Here is a 24462-nt window from a genome sequence, read left to right as displayed (position 1 = left end):
TTAATTTTATTTCAAAAATTCGCTTGCGCATAGGGGTCTTTAGCAGTGGGAGGAAACCGGAGGACCCAGAGGAAACACACGAGGTTGGATAGGCGACCCATATCTTTGTCACGTACTTCCAGGGATTCGAAACCACGTCAGTTGACTCAATGACAGGCCTTGTGATACAGCGCGCACGTGCTAACCTTTCGGCCATCCAACCCTCCAAAACACGATAGAAATTTTATGGATATTTTGACAATGGTAAGAACATAACCAGTGTTTCTACCAAAATATCACTGGTTTTTTTTATATACATATAAACTCACCACTCAATTAATTTGAATACGTGAGATCTGACTCTATCGGAAGTGTGAACATAATACTTAGTTAAAGATACGATATTATTACATTCCTTTCGACGCCGAAGACAGGTAGTAAGTAAAACAGGGAATAAAAAATATGGGTATTATGAGAAGTAGGAACCCTTGAAAACGAGGAATCATTGCGAAGTAAATAAATACGATAAGAAACTTCATGCATAAAATATTTCAATATATGATAAAAGTTCAGTCCTATAACGATTTACACTCCTATAGTAAAACACAAAACATGACTGTTTTAAACGTTCATCCGTTGACTTCCTTCCCAAAATATGGAATAAAAATCCCCATACCCCAAAGACCGGGAGGAGAACATTACCTTATTTGGTCTACCAAACACATGTCATAAACATATAGTATTCGATGGATATTTTGACAATGGTAAGGACATAGCCCGTGTTTTTACCAAAATATCACTGATATGTTTATCTATATACACATCATAGTGTACGTGAGATCTGACTCTATAGAAAACGTGAACATAATAATTAGTTAGAGATACAATATCGTCGCAAAGACCATATTATTACACTCTGCCCTGCACCACTGATAAGGGGAAACGAAGCCCTAAATATGTTCGATCCAAGTAAGGCTACCGGTATTGACTCTATAGGACCAAAAATTCTAAGGATGTCGATAGACTATATTTTTAAATCATTAACTTATATAATAAATTTATGCATCTCAAACAATATTTTCCTTGAACAATTGAAATTTGCTAAACTTATCCCAATCCACAAGAAGGAAGACAAGGATCTACCAAATAAGTATAGGCCCATTTCTGTCTTGCCCACAATATCAAAAATAATTGAAAAACACATTAGTTCTCAAATTACAGACTATTTTGAAAAATACAAACTATTTTATGAATTTCAATCTGGTTTTAGGAAAAATCATTCATGTTCAACAGCCTTATTGAGAATTACAGATATCTGACTGGAAGAAATAGACTCAATTAATATTACCGGAGTTGTTTATCTCGATCTTAGTAAGGCTTTTGATCTTATAGACCATAGATTAATCCTCCAAGAATTAAAAATATACAAATTTGACTTGAAATCGCATAAACTAATTTCATCCTATCCGGCATTATGAAAGCAACAAGTAGTCTTTGGGGCATGTCATTCTACTGTCACTGATGTTACTGATCCCACAGGGATCCAATATTGGTCCTTTACTTTCCTTGATTTTTATAAACGATCTCCTACTTCATGTAAGTAAATGCCATACTGATCTTTTTGCTGATGACAGTACCCTTCATTTCTCTAGCAACAATCTAGTTAGTATAGAGATTGCTCTTCAAGAGGATTTACTAAATGGATTTAATTGGTGTAATGATAATGGTATGGTAATCAATGCTAAAAAGACCAAAGCCATGTTAGTAGCTTCAAAACACCAAACAAACACAAACAGCTTATCATTAAAAATTAATGGAGAATCATTAGAAAATGTATCGGAAGCAGTTTTATTAGGACTTACTGTTGACCAAAATTTAGATTTGAATCTCCAAATTAACAAAATTTCCAAAATCATATCCTCCAAAATCTACCTCCTGACAAAGTTTTTAAAAACCTTATTTACCACACCATCTTAGAATTTATTTTTCAACGGCTATATTTTACCATGCTTAGATTACTGTTCCACAGTTTGGGGTAATGCCAATAAAGTTACAAACTAGAGGTCCTGTATAAACTTCAAAAGCGTGCGGCAAGGAGCATTTTGGATGAAAAACCTGATATACATTCGGCACCTTTATTTGAATCTCTAAATTGGCTTACAATCTACCAACGCATTCAATACAACCAAGGAATGCTCACCTTCGAAATTCTAAGAGACAAATTGTCAACATATTTATATAAATCATTCTGTGAAAATTCTAAATTGACTGAAACTACCGGCCATGACATTGAAATCAGAAAGTCAACTTAAATTAGCAATTCCAAAAAGTAAGACAAAGTCAATGACAGGAACATTCCAATATACCGCTTCTGTATTCTGGAATTCCCTACCGCAAACTGCGAAACATGCGTCTTCAAGTTTTATCTTCAAAAAAAAGTTATTAAAACACGTTAAATCTTTTAACACTTGTTAATCACTGTTGTCCTCTGAATGTATGTTTATTTGCCTTTTTTTTTCTTTCTTTCTTTCTTGTTTGTTTGATATTTCTTTTTTATAAGCTTATATAATATGATATAATGTTGTAAATATTATTACTGTGTAGCTGCTAGTTTTATAGGGTAGGAGGGACATGTTGAAAATTAGAACTCATGTACTAAATATGTTCCCTCAGAAAATAATGTCATTATTATTATTATTATAAACAAATAAAAATATTATGGAAGAAATCTGACTGATCGGTGTTAATAGGGGTCATCCAATCAAAAGTGAAATTATTTAATCTGTTTTTACAAATGTAAATTGACGTCCTTTCTCAACACAAAGTAGGTCGTTTCGGGACTAAAATATGGTACAATTATATATCAATAATTCGTTAAGCAGTTGGGTCTGGATGTAGGAGGACCCGGAGAAAACCCACGAGGTTAAGAAGCCGACTCTACTCTTTGTCACGTACAAGTGTGGAATCGAAACCACACCACTTGCCTTAATGACATGACAGACCTTATGATCTAAAGCGCACGCGTCGGGCCATTCAGACCAGAAGCTTTTTGATTTATTACCCATTCCCCCATCCCAAACCCCTACCCATGCCTGTGAGAGGCCAGTCAGATTTGAAGTAAAACGCAGTCAGGGTTCTAATAAAATATAAAATTCGGCGTGTTAAAGGAAAGAAAACAGAAAAAATCAAATTGTTTATTTTCAGCTTTTCTATTATATTAAAATTTATCTAATGTTTATCTGTTATCAAAAGGCAAAGCAGTGTAGAGCTTTTCGGCCATGTCGTTGTGTCCAGCGCTCCTCATTGCAGCTATTATTCTGGGTAAGACATCGCGGCCTCTATGGAACAATATGTCTACAAGATTTATAGCTGCATGTGGATTTCCATCGGCCTTCTGTTTTCTTTCTACTTGATCTTTATCGTCATCGCTAATGATACGAAAAGTAATAAACTGACCCAGTATCATGGGGAGGTCAGCTTTGAAATCATCCACCAGTTGCATATAATAGTTTGTCCATATTGCGGAATGTGCAGCACTCATTCGACCATGCTGTAAAGTCGCTGAAAAAGAAAAGAATTTAAAGCTTAATAATGCATTATGTAAGATTTAGATAAAGAGCTGACAGTCTTTGCTATAAAAGTTAAAACATAGATAATCAAAAGTGAATATATTGAAAATTTCAATCAAATTACTTCAAGTTATGACCGCTTGAATAATATTTCCAAAGACTTTGAAATGCTATAAACGAATTAGGGGTACACTATAAAAGTGACTTTATTATATTACTTATTCCACATCTGGTGAATAACGAACAACTACCTAGATTGTTGTTCGTTATTCGCGAATACCGAACAATGTGGCACGCTTCTTCTGTTTTGGCCACGAAATGGTATAGCGGTTTGGTAGTATGGGGAATTCTGCTGCAATTGTTGCTCAGACCCACACCCCGGTAATTTCTCTGCCACCAGTGATCTATCGGCCGACCACAAGCCGTTTAAAGTAGGGCCTTTTCAGATGGGAGGGCGGCGGACTAACTACAAAGTTGTTGTGCTATGTTCAGCTCTCTCTCTCTTCGAACAAACGGAACACAACTGTATAAAACTATCAAGTTTTATTATGCATTAAACATATATACAGGTAAGTTTTGATGGACTGGGAAAACTCTTTTACGCTATTTATAAAGAGGCGACCTGTCCCAGCTCAAGCCGTCCTGTGTTATGTTCTGTTCTGTTTCTGTGTAATAGCTAAAAGCTATACTGTGTATAAACTGCAAGCAGTTACAGGTTGTATCTGTTCATTAAAACACAAACGTTTAAAGTATGTGTCTATTCATTAGATGCAGGCATCTAAAGAGCATTTTTTTGGTCGCTTCGACCCTGAAGACGGATATCCCTGTGAGAACAACTGACCCACGCTACTAGTGCGCGATAACACGTTCGCCTGGCTGTCCCGACAGGATGGCATTGGTTCTAAGAATGCATTCCCAGCTCATGCAAAATTATAACCTTAAGTAATCAAAGTATACATTGTCAACAATATACATGCAACATTATTTAACAGATGGACACATTGTGATTTATGATAAAGTTGACAAACAAAACTATATTCTAGTTTCGTTTAATAAGTCATAATTGCATGCTATAAAAATAAATTCAGCTATTTAAGTAAAGGGGGATAATAATACTCAATAATATCAGACAATGTATACTCTTCAAAAAAAAAGTAGGGGATATACAAAACAATACAAAACTGCAGAAATGCACTGCTGTTTTTATTAGAGGTAACCAGTGTATGTTAATAACAGGCCAATTGCCTACACATGAACATAAACAGTTCATATGGGCGGCTTATCGGACGGCCCCATTTCACTCGCAAAGAGATAAACTGTCAAAAGTGAAAATGGACGTTTTTGATTTTTGTCTTAATAATGAGTAATTGCTCCACCAATCCTCAGACATTCAGCAATTCTTCGTGGCATGCTCCTAATCAACCGTCCAGTCACGATTTGGGGCAATCTGACCCACTCCTCTCGCAGTGCCACGGCCACGTGCCACGTTGACGTCGACGAACACGTCTCCCGATAAAATTAAACGTAACACGTACACTAAAGCAAAGATACGCTAAAAGCTAAATCTTATGCAAGAACCGATAGGAAAGCAAACATGGATAGATAAACCAGCATGCGGCTGTTTTCATCAACCCTTCCTTGAAGTGTCAAATTTGACAATGAACCCCTCCCACGTGTATGGCGTTATTGCATGTCGCATATGCAGCTCAGTGGTTCTGTTGGGGCAATAAGTTCTTCATCTATGAACATACTCTCAAAGCATGTCAAATGTCCATGACTATTTATCATATGGCAACCTGCATAGGTATTTGCATTTCAATATCCCCTATTTTTTAGAAGAATATATTATGTTACATTTCCAACAAAATAGATTATGTAATAGAGATTTAAACTCATGCTAATAGTATGCTAAATAACAAGACGAGGGTTTCTTTCAAAATAAAAAATTAAACAAAATATATGGCAGATAGCAATATTATTATAAAACTTAGAAAGAGTCTGTCAACATACTATTCATACAGTTATCAAATATCCAGTTCCTCACTACTATAGAAATAACAGTCAGTGGCCTAAATCTAAATATAGCTGTTATTAGTCTCGACTATTTAGTCGTCTACAGACGAAAAATAAAACAATACTAACAAAACGAAACTAGCTTTGCCACGACATCAAACTGGCTCGCGAATAACGAACGACAAGCTAACTTCACGTAGCTTCGCTGAAACTACAGGTCACAAATCGATCGGGTTCATTCTGATCAGTGACGCTACAATATGGTCACGCGTGGTTGTATCATAATTGAAAAGGATATTCTGATTTCTGGGGAATTATGTATGGTATAAAATTATTGAAAGGGGCCTTCTAATTTCTGGGGAATTGTGTATAACGGGAATGGAATGCAAAAATAATTTTTTGAAAATGATTACTAACTATAGTCATATTGTATATCAAAGTGAAAGCGTATTTCGGAAGAATGCTGTAGATGTTACCACTTGGATATACAGTGTTTCCCCAATATGAAGTACATGTAGTAAACATCATATTTATCATATTCAGGTGCACTGGCTGGCATTATAATTTTTTTTTTACGTTGCCTATTATTTGTTATTATTTGTGCCTATTATTCAAATATAAAGCTAGCTCAGGAACACCCAACTCTCAATTATATAGCGGCATACTTAAAAATTTTAAAACTCGTGGAATAAACGAAGGCTTACCCTGGGCGGTACCACCGGTTGACTGTTGTGCCATTTCTTTATCACCCTGAAAGATGAGAACAGATTTTCAAATTTAGAATTCATTTAGCTTTTGAATTTATAATTTTCTATCTGAAATTGGCGGATGTTCTCTCAATTGACCAAGATTCTTGACAATCGCCTCATCATGTAACCAATTTAGTCCATTGGGTTTTACAACATCGACTACTGGACAGTACAGAGTAAAACACAGATCTTGTTGCCACGGATGTCAATCATTGCACATGAGCAAGCGTTCTTCGATTAAGTATGGAAGCCTATTGCGACCATTTCATATCTCGACGAGAAGTCAAGTTGAGGGAGCGAGAGGTGCGAGAACGCGATGGAACACAATTATTTCGAGTTGTCATGCCGCGACTTGTCGCCTTCAGAACCCGACAGGTCGACAAAATACAATTATCATTGCGCACGAGCATACATTCTTCGGTTAAGCATGGAACCTATTCCTGTCAGACTTGTGACCCTTGATCTTTTTGAGAGGGAGAGGCCTAATTATTTTTCACAATTGCCAGAGTTATTGCCTTTGATGACTTTGAAAATCGTATGGTGACCAAAGGGACAAAAGTTATCACTTGATTGACTGTAAATTTATATACTTTGTTTAAGGTCTTGAGAAGAAATTCTGTTAATTTTCAACTTTTTTCGATAACTTGAAAGGCTTATACAGTGTTTATGTCAAAGAATCCTATTGATAACTGTCGATAACTTGAACAGTTAGATTCTAATGATTATGATTTCTTAATCAGTTTTTAGTGTCTTTTAAATTTATTCATTACCGCCCAAAAAAAAAAAAAAACAAGTGACGACCCCTGTGGTGTGCGCAGACGAATTAGCTACCGTGGACACGTTTCGTTGCCTGGCAACCAATATTTTGTTAAAAAGTTTATACAGATACCGTTCTGTTGTTATTCAAAACGATCGATAAAACAGCAATTATTTAGCATTTGTATTTGGTTGCCACACCTGATCGTTTGTTTTAATTTGCAGCTACTGATCCATATCATAGTTGTTTTAAATATTTTTAAGAAGAGGGTCAGTTTTATATGCTGATATGTATTCTGGTGTATGATTTCAATATATCTATCATAATTTAGAATGCACTAAGCTACCTTTGCTATTATAAAAAATGATTAAAATTTAAGTTCCTTCCGGTATCCCACCCATTTGCACTAGTATGAGTATTAGGCCAATAAAACGAGAATAAGACAGAATATCAGCAATATTGATGCCCAGGAACGGGTGGTCTTAAACTTTGTTAATGACTTTAGATCTGATCGTAGCATAATGGCAATTGTTCGTTATCCAAAAGGTTATTTTCTAACACTTCGTAGCCGATGATTTTCTTTCAAATTTATTTTATTCTATCTAATTACGATTTATTTCTAATATCATTTATATCGTCAAAAATCACAGGGTCCGCCATTGAGTTAAGTGGTGTGGTTCAAGGAGTAGGGTCGTCTGGCCAATCTCCTTGGTTTTCTCTGGATCCTCTAGTTTCCTATACCTAGTTTGAGTCGAGTAAACGTTAAGCCCTCTCTCTCTCTTTCTCTCTCTCTATCTCTCTCTCACACTCTCTCTCAAATCTATTACACCCGCCCCGCACGATACCCCATTGTGATTTTCAGTTTAACTGTCCGTTATTCAATAGACGCTAGCCTCGTTTAACGCCAGCAACGTGCATTGTTCATGATCACAAAAAACAAAAAAAAAACAAAAAAAATTCGACCAACCATGTCTACGACGATGATGTCACATATTTCTTTTCCTTCCTTGTGGATAACCGGAAATTATACCTGGTATTAAAATTCTATACAAAACACCGATTTTAAAAGGCATTAGTCACATGAATAGTTTAACAAAATAATTGATATCAGCGTGCTATCTCAAGTGTTAGTATGATGTACTACGTTACACAAACCCACGAGGGAGCCGCTAACTGGAGGTCTCGTGTTCGATCCCAGTGTTGGTGGGAACAGTTCGCGAGAACGATTTTTATTCTGCTAGGTTCCCATGCGTTACGATAGGATTGTCCACGATCTGGTACGTACAGATACGTTCGGATATCTTTCGATACGATCAATACGATTGCTACGACTGACCTCTCAATATATGATAAGTCCAGACGGGATCAGCACGATTACTCCTCGATTAAAATCACGATTCCAATCGTAGTACGAACCTAGCATTAGCCAATCCGGAGTTCGAGGTCAAAAGGCAACGATGATCAACGCGAAGCCGATCATCCAAAAGCAAAACAATACGTAGGGGGTATGGTGAGCCTTTTAGAGAAAAATGTGAAAGTGGTCCAAAAATAGCCCTGTTTATATGGTTTTCAAACGAAATCCCACCCTTTGCAGAACAGAATTCCAATCACCCAATCAATCAGACTGTTGCACCTGGATTCACCGGCCACCAGAAAGTTAATTGTTCTAAATTTTACGATTCCCGAAAAGAAGATGAAACAAATAATGTTCGATGCCCGGAAAATAGAGTGTCTCTGTCGGTCTTTGATATTCATGGCGAATCTCCATTCCGTATTATATATACTACTTTCTGTTTGTGATATAAACAACTATTATCACCCAATAATACATTCTACAGTAGATATCGCTTGTGTGATATATTTCATAATCTACTGCGATATCTCCTTAGGAGATATCGCTTTACATGAATTTGATTGGTCAGTTGAAAAGGAACTACTTTTTTTTATTTTCAAAGAACAGTTCATTTCTTATTAAAAGTAACTTTTTTTTTTTAAAAAATGAACTATTGTTATTCAATTGACCTTGATGGAAACACTGGGTCAATATAAAGGACTTTGCAATGGTTGAATTGCTGTCAAAAAATGATGTATCACTACGCCGTAATGTTCAGTAAAAGTGAAATCTACAGCAAAGATATATATTTATCTATTTGTTCATGTAAGAAGGGATTGGGTGATAAATAAAATCTCCTACTCGTCTTTTTTGATATCAAAAAATATCAACACTCGTTGATAAAGTAAAAAAAAAACTCGGCAGAGCCTCGGTTTTTGTTACTTTATCAACTTGTGTTGATATTTTTTGATATCAAAAAAGACTGGTAGGAGATTCTCTATTTGTACTCTTAATATATCATTAAAGATTCGGCTTCTTAAAACAGGTTGATACTCACTAGAAGTATAGCGGTCTGACTTTAATAAAATGAAATTTAAATGTCTTTTATAGGCCCACTAATAAGGAAGATGTTTTTAAAGGTTTGTTTCGTTTTCGCTGAGTGATGTCTTGATCTAATTGTTTTAGACCCTGGTCTCTTTCAAGGATGGGATTCTCAAACCTGCAAACAACACTTATTAGTAGGCGGGTATAGATAACAATACACCTAGAACAAACTGCAACAGAAATCATTTCTTTGGGAACTGTTCAGGTGTGGTCTCTAGTACTTGTATAACAAAAGCGGCCTTTATCGGTCTTGGGGAAATATGCATAATTAACATAAATCCAAGATGGCCGCCAGTGGACCAGAAAATCGCCAAAATCTCCGAAGCAGAAATGAAATGAAATGGGGTTTAACGTCCTACTGTTTTGCCCCGAACTGGGCTAATGAAGACGGGCATACGCCATATACAGTGTGCGATGAGGGAAATTTTGCCCGGACAGCGGCACTACGGCCTACTCTTATATCGAATTCCGACTGTCAAGGGATCTTTTACGTGCACGCCAATGTGTACACGGGACCTCGGTTTTTCGTCTCATCCGAATGACTAGACAGCTGTCTTTGTTAGGCCCTCCGTCCTGCATCCTGGATGAACGTTCTCGGCCAATGCAGGGATCGAACACCCGACCTCCAGGCTAGCGAGCCAGCGTCTAACCCACTTAGCGACCGTGATCCCGGAATCTCCGAAGCGGTTGACTTTAGTGCAAATAAATGTATTAACGACCTAGGCCTATAGGAAATCGATACTCGTGAGTTCAAAAATGTCGACATTTTTAACCTACGATCTTATTATGACCTCGTAACGTCATTTTGATGGCATTACGTCGTTCTCATTGTGACGTCATTATCAAATTGTATTGTAACTACGCTCGGAAAATGTTAGAAACCATGAACCGCTGCAATCTGTTTCACCATAGATAATACCGTATGATTGCCGACTCGTCTTTAGCCCTTTACGTGATGTTGCTTTCTGGTTCGTGCGCATATTTTTTTGCGCAGGGGGGGTTGTTTACTTCCGGTCTAGCTTTCGACAGTACGTACGCACAGTGACACGCGAAATTGACGTTTTTGAAACTTACGTTTATGAAATTAATAGAATGAACACGTATATGAAAATTATATGAAAAAAAAGAACAAGATATCTCCTTCCAAAATATTTTTAGATTATTGCAAAACATTAAATAGCTACTGTGTGACGTTAAGTTGAAAAAAGGTTACAAATGGGCAAAAAATGCCTTTCTTCATTCATGACATGTACCGTACCAATTTACACTAAAATTAGGAAATATTTTTGATATAGAGATAATACTTCAAACACCTTTATTTTTATTTTTCTAATACTTCAAATAAAATGTTCTACAATTTAATTTGCCAAAGAAAAAAGGTTATATTGCGAGCTAACTAACCCGCACCTCTGTGCCACACACAGGCCTACGGTATAGGCCTATCTATAGTATGATTAATAAAATTAGATGTTGCATTTTATTATCAATTACATGGTATATTAGAACAGTTTTAAAAATCTTGTTTATATTCAAATGTGCATTTTTTAAAATAAATTCAGCTTTGTTTGTATACTTTAGTTGATAAAGATGTAAATATCCCTACAAAATTCTTTTCCAATCTAGGCCTCATTAATAATTTTAGAAAATAGCCATTTATTTATTGTAAGAATGCAGACCCCCCCCCCCCCCCCCCGCAAAAAAATAATAAAAAAAATACACATACTTTTTTTTTCAGCTTGCACGTCTGGAAAAAAGTTTACTTATATAAATCCACCCCAATGTAAGCAATTATTTCATAGTCTTTTTGATCTAGGCTTTGTTGAGAAAATAAATTAGCTTCGGTAGATATAACAATTATATATAAGGAAAAAGAAAACACTATTAGTATTAAATAAAAAAGGAATTATTGTTCTAAAATAGATGCTTCCAGGAATCCTGTACATTAAAAGATTTACAAGAGTTGATAAAGGCCACACCAATTTGATTTCCTGTTCTTCGGGCTTCGATATAAAAATAAATAGCTAATTAAATCATGTGAAAGATGTTTTGTTTAAAAATTTGGAACTATAAGCTTTTGAACAGAACAGCCAAGTACTTTTGGTGTTTAAATAGATGTATGTATTTTTCCAGAAGAACCAAATAAATAAATATAATGAACGTCCATTTCTATAGCGCCAAAATTCCGCAAAAATTTTGTTCATAGCGCTTGGCAAAACATACCTACACGAAGTCTTTAGCTCTAAGTTATCACTTGTTTGTAACAGATGAGTTTTTAAAAATTGTAAGGCACTACAATTATCTCATCATGTTGTTTATATGAATATATGATTACGGTATCCAATATCAGTCATGTCATTAACATTTAACTTGTTTGCATACTTGACAAATTAGCCTATAGATCTAGTCAAATTTTTTTACAGAGTTACTTCGTGTAACCGGGGTAAATTATTTACATGCAGTAATTAACAAGACTGTTTTGTTAGGGTTTTTTAAAAAAAAAAAAAAAAAAAATTAAAACACGTCATCCAAGCGAGAACCAAAATATATTTCTTTATGTCCCAAATTAAAATAATACAATAACAATAGACACAAATTTGAAGGGGAATGATGTAAGATTTAGATAAAGAGCTGGTCGTTCTCGCTATTAACTATAACATTTCAAAAATAGATAATGCAAATTGAATATATTGAAAATTTACCACCATACCGTTCTAATATATTTAAAATCTGAGCAATCAGATGGCATCGAGAGTTGATTATGGTCTTTTCATGTTAATAAATGTCTAATTGATAATTTACATAACATTAAGGCCCAAAGAAAGACCTGCAATAAGCAGATTTAGCTCTTACATCATGCCTGTTTAACATTTAAAAACGCATCTTTAATTAACAATACTTTTATGATGAATTAATAAATGTATTATTAAATAAAGAGATCAAACAATGTTAATGTTACATAATTGGATGAATAATTATATAATTTATAGGCACCTTATTAGATTGAAATACCAACTCTTTCTTCCTCAACTGATAAGATTAAATTATTTAAATCAAAAAATGCAATATCCTAATATTATTGTTAAGATTAACTTATTTAATTGAAACAAAAATTGTAGGTTATATTTTTAATGATTAATTTAATTACATGGAACAGTAAACCCATATCCTTAAATATCGACCGGCAGCTATTTTTAAATATTAATTTTTCTCCAGAACCGTGTTATTTCCTAAAAAGCCATACATCTCAGCATTGTAACAAAACCAACCTTATCAATATCGGAGCAAAATTGACTGAATTCTGTAACACCAACTGGCAGATCCCTTTTTCGCGAAAATTGGTCATTTGACTTCAATTCTCAACCTATTTAACCATCAACATAACCATACAAACACATTACACATAGCTTGAATGGTTTATTTTCTGATGTTTGAAATACATAAAATTAAATAATTATGCTTAATTCAACTATACAAAATTAAAATCAATAATGATATAATACAATCAAACAATTTAAACCAAATCCCTTGTTGAGTATTAAAATAAAACAAATAAAATAATAATACCCCCCCCCCCCCCAAAAAAAAAAAATGAAATAAAAAAAATAAATAAAATATAACTAAATAGATACATAAAATAAAATACTTTATCAATATATTAATGTCTAGTGTCTCAATATTTATACCCCCCCCCACCCACACACACATACAAACAATATGAAAAGAAGTAAATAACATAAATAAAACATACAATTATTTATCAGTATCACAATAAATCAACATGAAATATATTTGCTTCACAAGCTGGCACTCCTCTAGGCCCCTAGGTAGCAAACAAAAGACGGGTACCAGTACAGTTCTGCTGAAAATACAAAAGATTTTTAAAAAATTGTGTAATTAAAAGCTTATATATAGCCAACACAGCAATTTTATTATTCATACCAAACTGTATTTTATATATTTACGATTTATTAATGATCTGCAAGTATTATTTTACAAATTAATGAATTGAAAACCCTATTTTGCCGATTTTTAAAAGTAGGTCAAAGCTGTCAAACTTTGCCTTAACTGGGCAACACACGTGTCGAGATTTTCATGAAATGTAATACTTATTTATAATATAGAGCGAAGCTCTACAGCATCGCGCGAAGCGCGGTGCTTGAGCAAAGCTTTTTTCCGGTAACACAGGAGCGTAACTGAAATTGTCACCCACAGACTGTTGATTAAAAATAAATTCAGACCGGAACCGGATACACTGGGCAAAACAGGCAATGCGCATGTCAACTTACCAAATCTCGCCCAAGCGAGATTACGCGCCTCGTCATAGAACTATTTCTATGACGCGTCTAATCAATGACGTCACATATTTTTGACGTCAATGAAAATAATTCTCACACTTTTTTGTTCTTTTTTAAAAAACAAAATTAATGTATAATGTATCTAAATGAAAATCAATTTGGAAAAACTAAATTATTTAACATTTTTTGTATCACTTGAGAAAATTAATTATGATGGTTTTATATTTGACAATAATCAGCTTCGCTCTACTCAGGCAATGCCTGTTACATATTACAATATAATATCAAAATTATAAGATATTCATTTTTATTCTTACCTCGAACATTGCTTCTATTTCTCGTTTCCATTTAACCAGATGATGCCACATTTAATACTACAAGAAAGCGCTAAATAAAAGTATCGCTACTGGGCCTATAGTAAACAAACAGCGAGAACAGAAGACCGGAAGTGATCAACCACCTTTCTCGCCGTTTCACGCGTTTCGCAACATAACGTCGAGAATTCATGAGTCGGCAATCATACGGTATTATCTATGGTTTCACCATAGAACTAAATACACTGGAACGCCAACGAGCGTCTACTTCCGGTAAAATTTGTGGCTGTGTGACGTGCTTCGAAAAAGTGCCCAGTTTACTTCCGGTATATATTGTTATTATCACGTAATTTTGTTAGCCTGATAATGTTGAAAGCAAGCGAGTGAATTGGATTAAATATTTATTCATTTGTGCCTCACTCCAAACAAATGTTGTGATCTTCGCTCATCATTTATTATTGATATAAAAAAAAATGTCATAAATAATGCAACAGGGAGAGTTGTAAAATGACGAAGAACTGGAAGCGACGACGTCGACTGGCTGCCAGCACAGTACAATTTACAAACTGCGCACTGTCTTTATAAACAGGTATGTTGAAAATTCACTAATGTCATAAGGCCTATAATTCATACAATCAAGTCATCGTTTTTTTTTGAGAAAACATAAATGAATCGATTTACAAAATAATAATGTAATGACTGGTTTAAGTCGGGGACGGAATTACGTACCAAACCCTTTTGTTTATTATAGACTTATAGGCCTGTCAGGAATGTGAATGAATTTCAAAAAGTTGATTTAGTAATATTTCAGTGAGCACAACCATACTTCTAATTTTACAATATTAGGGAACTAATAAAATAAAAGTACAAAAAAATGAATACTGGTATTTTGTTTTTAAATTTAAATTATTTGATCTAATTCAAAGAAAAATGTACAAATGATGGAATTTTCCTTTTGAATATTATTTCTTTGTGAAAAAATTCACATGATAATCAAGAAGAAAAGGATATCAGATTTGTGTCATTGAAGGAGTGGATTTGCATATAAATTAAGGCCTTGTTTGAGTAAAATTAAAAGAGCTATCAAGTGAATAATGCTGATTGAAGAAAGTTTTTCTTGTGCCAATTCCCATGGCATTACCTGAAATCGGTCGTACTTTCTTGGTATTGAGTCTTATTTGAATATAAACCCATCTGTAAAGTCTGACACCAACTGACTTTTTAATTTATGCATAAATTATATTAGTATAACTAAAACTGCATTTCTCTTTATTCAACTGTAAAATTTATTTGTAATTTGTAGACACAGAAATCCCTGAAGAAACTCTATTTTATGTTCAAACATACTACTACTAATAATTAATATGTATTTTTTTTTTCAGACCAATAATACAAAAGCCATTGTATTTAATTTTATGAAGAACTTTCATTTGATTTGAACAAGGAATTTCTAACATGGAAGGACAATATAATATAATTCCTAAATAACCTACCACACTGAGTGTTGATTCATCCCTAAATCCTAACTTTAAAATAGTTGTTGCACTGAATGAAAAGCAGGCTGTTATGCGAGTGCCTGAAAGACTTTGAAATATATTTCTTGTGAAAAATTGGAATAGACTCAGCTATCAACTGACTGTACATTATACACTTTCAGTTACACATTCTATTTTTTGGAAATAATTTTAATAAATATAATGAATGAAATCATTGGATTATTGTGAATATTTTGAAAATGTACTAGGGATAGAGACTGTCTATCTTGTCCACTCAATGAAATTATGAATTCTCCTCAATGTGTTTAAAGTCAATTTCTGTTCAATTCATAAGATATGCAGCTCTTGTGTGTACTGGTACAGGTGTATTCAGTAAACTGTAAAATTTACCCACTCCCTCCTCTATGATTACATAAAACCATTTATTGTAACTTTGACACACGGATCACAATTTACAATAGGGTGAATGAAAATATGCATAAATCTGGTAACTTTTCTCTCTGATCAAATGTGTGAAATTGTCAGAAATTTATACAAATTTAAGGTTCAATGTGAATGCAACTATGGTATATTTTCTTGGGCAAATTTTCGAGATCCTAAAAACAATAGCTTCACACAGTGTCACTTCACTATAAGCATAGTTCAGAATAGTAATGTCTTTACATTTTGTGGGTCTCTATTATATTGCAAATACACATATTATAAACGTTTAAATCCACAACTTTTCATATTTCAAATTTATTATTTCCTTTTAATAAAAAAAAAATTTATTTCATTCTGATCCACAGTACTTGGTGCCAATCCAAACTTAGTTTTGATATTTAATGCACTCCTTCATGCTTCCATAATACAGTATATGCAATGCTACCTGATGCACCACTGACAAAAAGGGAAAACAGGCAATTTTCTCAACAAACATCTGAATCAAAATCCAAATCTCCTTGATAGTGGGCAAACGCCTTCCTCCCTGTAAATGTCAATTTATTTTAATTTTATAAATCTTCATAACATGCTCAGAGAATTCTGTCTGATTTTGACTTTTTTTTGACAGCTGATCACTGTTTTAGAAATAGGTAGGCCTATATAAAAATGAGGCCTAGTAGGCCTATATTATTTTAATTTTGCAAATCTTCACAAAATGCAATGAAATTTTCTACCTGCATATTTTGACCTTTTTTTTGACAGTGTTTTAGAAATAGGTAGGCCTATATAAAAATGAGGCCCAGTAGGCCTATATTATTTTAATTTTGCAAATCTTCAAAAAATGCAGTGAAATTTTCTGCCTGCTTATCATGACTTTTTTGACAGCTGATCACCTTTTTTTTAGAAATATGTAGGCCTATATTACAAGGCCTAGTATTATTTTAATTTTACAAATCTTCATAACATGCTAAGAGAATTCTGCCTGCATATTTTGACTTTTTTTTGACAGCTGATCACTGTTTTAGAAATAGGTAGGCCTATATAAAAATGAGGCCTAGTAGGACTATATTATTTTAATTTTGCAAATCTTCACAAAATGTAGTGAAATTTTCTGTCTGAATATTTTGACCTTTTTTTTGACAGTGTTTTAGAAATAGGCAGGCCTATATAAAAATGAGGCCTAGTAGGCCTATATTATTATTTTGCAAATCTTCAAAAAATGCAGTGAAATTTTCTGCCTGCTTATCATGACTTTTTTTTGACAGCTGATCACCTTTTTTTTAGAAATATGTAGGCCTATATTACAAGGCCTAGTATTATTTTAATTTTACAAATCTTCCTTAAATGCTAAGAGAATTCTGCCAGCATATTGTGACTTTTTTTTTGACAGCTTATGACTGTTTTTAGAAATAGACAGGGCATAATGAGGCCTAGTCGGTCTATATTATTTTAACTTTACAAATCTGCAAAAAATGCAGTGACATATTCTGCCTGCACATCACAATTATTATTTATTTTTTGGACAGGTAATCACCCTGTTATAGAAATATGTAGGAATATATTACAAGGCCTAGTAGTATTATTTTACATTTACAAATCTTCATAAAAATGCGCAGAGAATTCTGCCTGCATATTGTGACTTTTTTTGACAGCTGATCACTGTTTTAAGAAATAGGTACTAAGTTAGGCCTATATCACAAATTACCTACTTATCAAATCAGAACACCCTCTACGTGTGCATATCCTATTGTTTTTCCTACAGATTTTTGGCAAAATTTCTATAGGACAATCTACTATAGTCTCCTATAGATTTTTTTTTATTGCATTTTCTGTAGGAAAATTCTAGAGTTATGCCGTATTACTCGTATAGGAATTAATACTGTAGTATTCTGTAGTTTGGCAATTGGATCACTACAGTTTTCTGTAGGAATAGAATGGGTACTACAGAATTCTATAGACTTTTTTTTATTAATTCTTATTTTGGGAATAAATATAATTGGCCAATGATTTATTCTAAATTGATAAGCTTATTTTTTCTCTCATGAATTAATAATTGCCGCATGATTTGACACCGGCACTTGCCGAACTATACAAGCCAAAGGCTACTTTCAAATACAAATTACGAATGAAAAATGAGCATTTAACAGAATTTTATTTTGTATTTCATTGGAATATTTCCAAATTAATATTTATTTTAAGAAAATTCAGCCAACACTTACGTCTAAAATGACATCGATAAACTGGAATTCCAAATACTCCGCCAAAGCGTCAGGCCTACCGGGAGTAAACATGGCACTTTTATCTTCGCGCATGCGAGGACGAGCATAATTCGCTCTAACGGGCTCGTTGGCGTTCCAGTGTATTTAGTTCTATGGTTTCACACAGGATTACGAATGTCTTCTAATGTCTCTGTAAAAAGATGACTGCCTTCAACACATGACGTCGCATCACGCGACGTCAATCATTGGCTCAATGGGGCGTGCAATGTTTACATAAGACGTTACTGCTTCGGGCAGAAAGCTGTCTTTTACTCATTTTAATACCCATTTACACTAAATAGGAAATAATATTTACCTACAAATACTGCAAACGTCGTTACTTATTTTTCTAATACTTAAAAAAAAATTGTTTTAGAATTTAATTTGTCGGAGTAAAAAAAATGTTTTAGAATTAAATATTTGGGGCTCATTAAGTCGCATCGATGTCATCCTTATCAGTGATTGTAGTGGCTTAGCGAATATTCACTGCTGATCAGTGTGGAACCGCTTTACACACTGAGACACGGTTGCTCAGTTAGTAAGCCGTTCATCGGGATTTTACGGCGTGGTACCCCTTGTCAGTGGTGCAGGACAGAAGACTAGGCAAGGGACAACATATAGTCCTTCGGATGGTACAAAAAGCCGAGATCTCATGTACACATTGACGTGCACGTTAAGGTTCCCTTGCCAGTTGGAATTCGATATAAGAGAGGGCACAATTTCCCTCGTAGCACACTGTATGGCGTATGCCAGTCTTCATTATCCCAGTCGGAACAGAACAGTAGAACGTTAAACTCCATTTCATTTCATCTATAGCCATCTAATAAAAGCCGATAAGAATAGTCTACCTACTTAGAATATGAAAACAGGGACATAGTTCAAGTCAAATCTTACAAAATTATCGCTGGAAAAATGCCATTTTAGTACTAAGTTAATTTGAACAAATCTGAATAGGCTAATGGAACAATAAAACAAGCGCACCTTGACGTTGGCAAATACGTAAGACAATATGAACATAACATGAATCAACTGCAGGTTGTGATATGATAAATAGTCATGGACACTTGACATGCTTTGAGAGTATGTTCACAGATGAAGAACTTATCGCCCCAACAGAACCACTGAGCTGCACACGCGACACGCAATAGCGCCATACACGCGGGAGGGTTTATTGTCAAATTTAACACTTCAAGGAAGGGTTGATGAAAACTGTCTTGTGCTAGTTTATCCTATCCATGTTTGCTTTCCTATCGGTTCTTGCATAAGATTTACTGTTTAGCGTATCTTTGCTTTAGTGTGTTACGTTTAATTTGATCGGGATACGCGTTCGTCGACGTCAACGTCAACCGACGGAGTTGGTCAGATAGCCCCAAATCGTGATTGGACGGTAGATAAGGAGTATACCACGACGAATTGCCGAATCAAAAACGTCCATTTTCACTTTTGACAGTGTATCTCTTTGCGAGTGAAATGGGGCCGTCAGTGAAGCCGCCCATTACTGTTTCTGTTCATGTGTAGGCAATTGGCCTGTTATTAACATACACTGGTTACCTCTAATAAAAACAGCAGTGCATTTCCGCAGTTTTGTATTGTTTCTGAATATCCCCTACTTTTTTTGAAGATTATATTATAGTTTTATTTCTAAAGCGCTACATTATAGCAATAGTTATTTCTGAGCGCTGTACAGGCATATACATGCAATACAGATGATTAATATCTACATTCAAGTTAAACCAACTGTGTCTATATATTTTTTAAGTCTTACGTCGAGCTGAATAAACTATATGATGTATTGTCATAAAACCTCCAATGGCTGGTTAACAGTGCGTAATTATAGACTATAATTGAATCATATTAATTAATTTAAGGTGTCATAAGGTTGCACATACCTCCTAGGTAGATTCAAAGACATAATATAAACTAAGATATCATTACATTCTTTAAATACAATTCTCAGTAGGGGATAGGGTATAATTTATTGTGTAACATTGTGATTATAATCAAAACAATAAATCCCGCCCTATACTACAAACAAGCCATAGCAAGAAATACCTCCTATTGCCAACAGTTTAATGTATCTAGAATTATCTACAACCAACTATACTGCATCCATATATTTAAAGCGTGTTAACAATATATTCATTTAAGAGAAACTATGTTATTTCGAGATTAACATATCGTACATCATAGTTTAGAGACTCAATACGAACTACAGAATACATCATGGTTTAGAGACTCAATACGAACTACAGGGTACACCATAATTTAGACTCTCTATCCGAACTACATGATACATCGTGGTTTAGATAAACTCGACCCCCGGTCCGTCCCTGGTAACATCAAGGCCGATAGTTATTCATTTCGTGACAGACACTTGTGATTCCAATAGTAGTACATTTTTTCACAAGCACGGGACACTAGGGGACCAAGAGTCGCTGAATTTGGCCTCGCGAGGGATTCCCACTCTATTGGAGGTCCGATGGGGTTCTCTCCTTGCTTTTATAAAAATGACCATAAAAAAAATGTTTTCTGTAATTTGTCCTGATGTTTCTAACTGACTCAAATTTGGTGTGTGACAATCCTATTTGAAATAAGTTTTCAACCCAATATTGAATTCAGTAACCCTAAAAATCCTTATTTTGGTTTCAGTTTTGATTGTCGTTTTAAATTTACACCATCTGGACCATTCGTAATTAGTTTTTTTAGATAGAGATTGAACAATTTATAATGTTCTATCGGAAATTGTTGGATTTTCTCTAAATTGACCAGATTCTTGACAATCTGCTCATCGTGTTATCAATTTAGCCCATTGGGTTTTTACAACATTGACTACTAGACAGAGCAGAACCCAATATAATCAGAGTATAATACAGATCCTGTTATGTTTTTATGGTTTTAATTTCATTTTACGAGTATTTGTCTTCACTACAGTAGGCGCCGCAGATCCGGATTTTTTTCAATCATCAAGATGATACTTGGGTTTTGGGGTTGGCACCGGACGGGGTCCAGCGGCGCTTGGACTCGTATCCGTTATAAGCCCCACATTGTCCCTGGAGTGGGATATGAAAGAGTTTATAAATAACTCAAGTTCTTTTTTTTCTCTCAGGAAATAAGCCAATGTAATGGTCTGTTTAGTCTTGCTTTACGCGAGCTGTGGGTTGAATTATGGGAGAGACATATTGCCCAGCAAAACAAAGGTAAAATATATTGTTTAAGGCATTCAGTCAAAGTTCAACGCAGTCCGATCAGATATATGTGTGGTGAGGCCAATTTAATATATAAAAAAGAAACAAGATTTATTTAAATCTGATTGCAGCATAATGGCAATTATTCGTTAACTAAAACGCCATTTTTCTTTCAAATGTCTTTTATGCTATCTAATTACGATTGGATTCCAAATTCATTTATTTTTCGTCGCACTTTATATCTCCAATGATCTTTCACTTTTATTAATATTAATTAAAGGGAACACAGGGTGAGGGTTTGATTTACATCATCCCATCCTAAAACTCAACGGAATCACTTATCTGCGCGTGGACTTTAAAATTCCTATAATTCACAATAAAATGCAGTCCTGTATACTAAGATGTTCTGAACACTGACTTCAAAAAGGGGGATTAGGTGGCGAATGGTTTAACACGTGCGCGTCGGATCACAACGTCTGTCATTGAGTCAAGTAGCGACGTCCAAGAAGGGGAGTCGCTTGTCCATCCTCGTTGAATTTCTCAGGATCCTCTGGTTTTCTATACAACGATTTAAATCAACTGGAAATTATACCTGGTATTAAAATTCTATACAAAATATCTATTTTTAAAGGCACTAGTCGCATGAACATTTTAAAGGAGCTAAGTCTCTAACTCAATATTTTCCATAATATTCGAAATTAATAACACGAATTAGAACTCAATATTGATCAGTTGCAATCAATATTAATCCTGCCGTACATCTATAGGATCCCAATATCCAACATTTAAGACATAATTAACATTTTATAATCAGTACACGAGTCGTGTACGCTAATGTACAATTAAAACATATCTCACAACGCAATGTGGAAGTGATTAGTAAAGGTTGATTCACAAACGATGAAACAATAATTTAACCAGCGGCCAGCAGGCAGGATACGCCCACATTTTGCAAGAGATGAATAGAGAACAAGCTAAAAACAAACCGGATTTTTTGAACAATCAGTGGCAATAATCCAGAAAGTTATGGTCTGAAATGCGCAAATATCAAAAGGGACTGAGATCTTTGGGATATAAAGATATATTTTAAGTTTCATCAAAATCGGATAAAAATTGTGACCTTAAGAGTGTCCACAACCTTCCTTTTGCATACTTTTCCACAATTTGCGTACAAAGAATGGACATTTTAACGGGCAGTTTCATTTCGATTTTCCTACAACTTTGATATACCAGACGTTATACACTATTTGCGAATGAGGGTCGGCAATTTTGTCCGGCAGTTCTAGTCCGATATTCACGAAATTCAAACTCAGCCAAAATTACGGTGTAACGGTGATATGTTTGAACGTTTTTACAAATCGGATAATAATTGTGACCTCTAGAGGGACGTGAAGCTAAAAACGCAATTTTTCGTACAATCAGGGGCCATAATTCAGGAAGTTACGTCATGATATGCGCGAATATCGACAGGAACCAAGATATTTGGGTTATAAACTTACATTTCAAGTTTCATCAAAATCAGAAGAAAACTGTGACCTCTAGAATGTCCACAACATTGATATACCACATTTTTACGCTATTTGAGTACGAGGGGCGGCGATTTTGTCTGTCAGTTTTGGTCCGATTTTTACGAAATTCGAACTCAACCACCCTTAGGGTGTAACGGTGATATATTCATACGTTTTTTAAATCGGATAAAAATTATGACCTCTATAGGGTCCACAGGCTAAAAACGTGATTTTCCGTACAATCGGGGGCCATAATTCAAGAAGTTACGGTCCGATATGTGCGAATATCGACAGGAACTGAGATCGTAGGGTTATAAACTTATATTGCAAGATTCATCAAAATCAGAAGAAAATTGTGACCTCTAGAAAGTCCCCAACCTTGACATGTCATACTTTTACGCTATTTGAGTACGAGAGGCGGCCATTTAGTCTGTCAGTTTTGGTCCGATTTTTACGAAATTCGAACTCAACCATCGTTAGGGTGTAACGGTGATATACTCAAACGTTTTTTTTTTAAATCGGATGAAAATTATGACCTCTATTCAAAAATTGAATATAAATCACTTTGCATACATTCATATTTCATTAATATGTGCTTTTAGAAACATTTTTGTCATACGCCCTTTTAACGTAATATAATAATTGATATCAGCGCGGTGTCCCAAAAGGTTTTATGGGACGGAAAAGTCAGGTTCGTGTACACACTAATATGCACATAAAGACCCTTGGCAGATGGAATTCGAGTAGACCGTTGCACCGCTGTCCGGACAAAATTTGGGAACAGTTTTCATGAGCAAATCCTGTGTGTGATGTTAAAAGGCATACAGTCATTCAATGCTCCAGTTTCATCCGCTTCAGTAACGAGGAGTCCCGAAAAACTCACTTAATAAACTGATTTCAAATGTTCTAAATTTAAACTCGTTAGTCTATAATTAAAGGAATTACGGTTCCCGACAAATTGATTAAAGATCGATGCCCGCAAACTATAGAAAAATAGAGTATCTCTATCGTGCTAAGATATTTATGCCGAATAGCCACTTCGTGTTATATATACTACTTTCTATTTAGCATATAAACAACTATTATATTCTTAATAAACCATTAAAAATTTGGCTTCTTAAAACAGGTTGATACTTACCAGAATTACAGCTAGCTGTCTTTAATAATGTAAAGCTTTTATGTCTTATATAGGCCCACTAATAAGGAAGTTGCACTTAAAACTTTGTTTCGGTTTCGCCGAGTCATGTTTTGGTCTATTGTTATAGACTGTGGCCCCTGGCAAGTATGGGATTCTCCTGGAAATTATATGACTAACGCAGACATACACCACTAACCCACAAACAACACTTATTGTTAATGTGCAACGATGAGCAGTGATATATTCGCATTTGAGTCATCGTTGAAGCTCACTCCACTTAAATTGCGGCGATCTGTGGCGTAGTGTGCGCCAGGCTTAACGAACGTTATAAACCCAGCGTA

At 34.7% G+C, this 24462-nt stretch overlaps 1 long non-coding RNA gene across 1 annotated transcript; it reads right to left on the bottom strand.

Annotated features, from left to right (window-relative positions):
- Positions 1–3159: 3159 nt before the first annotated feature.
- Positions 3160–24336, bottom strand: LOC126829344 (uncharacterized). Its single transcript, XR_007683359.2, has 3 exons — positions 24122–24336; positions 6266–6311; positions 3160–3540 (listed from the first exon to the last, which is right to left on the bottom strand). It is a non-coding gene; the product is annotated as an uncharacterized LOC126829344 (long non-coding RNA).
- Positions 24337–24462: the final 126 nt, after the last annotated feature.

The sequence above is a fragment of the Patella vulgata genome, chromosome 8 (genome assembly GCF_932274485.2).
Source record: "Patella vulgata chromosome 8, xgPatVulg1.2, whole genome shotgun sequence".
NCBI classification, from domain to species: Eukaryota; Metazoa; Mollusca; class Gastropoda; family Patellidae; genus Patella; species Patella vulgata.
The sequence above is the reverse complement of the archived record's forward strand: the minus strand, read 5'-3'. Positions and strand labels throughout refer to the sequence as shown.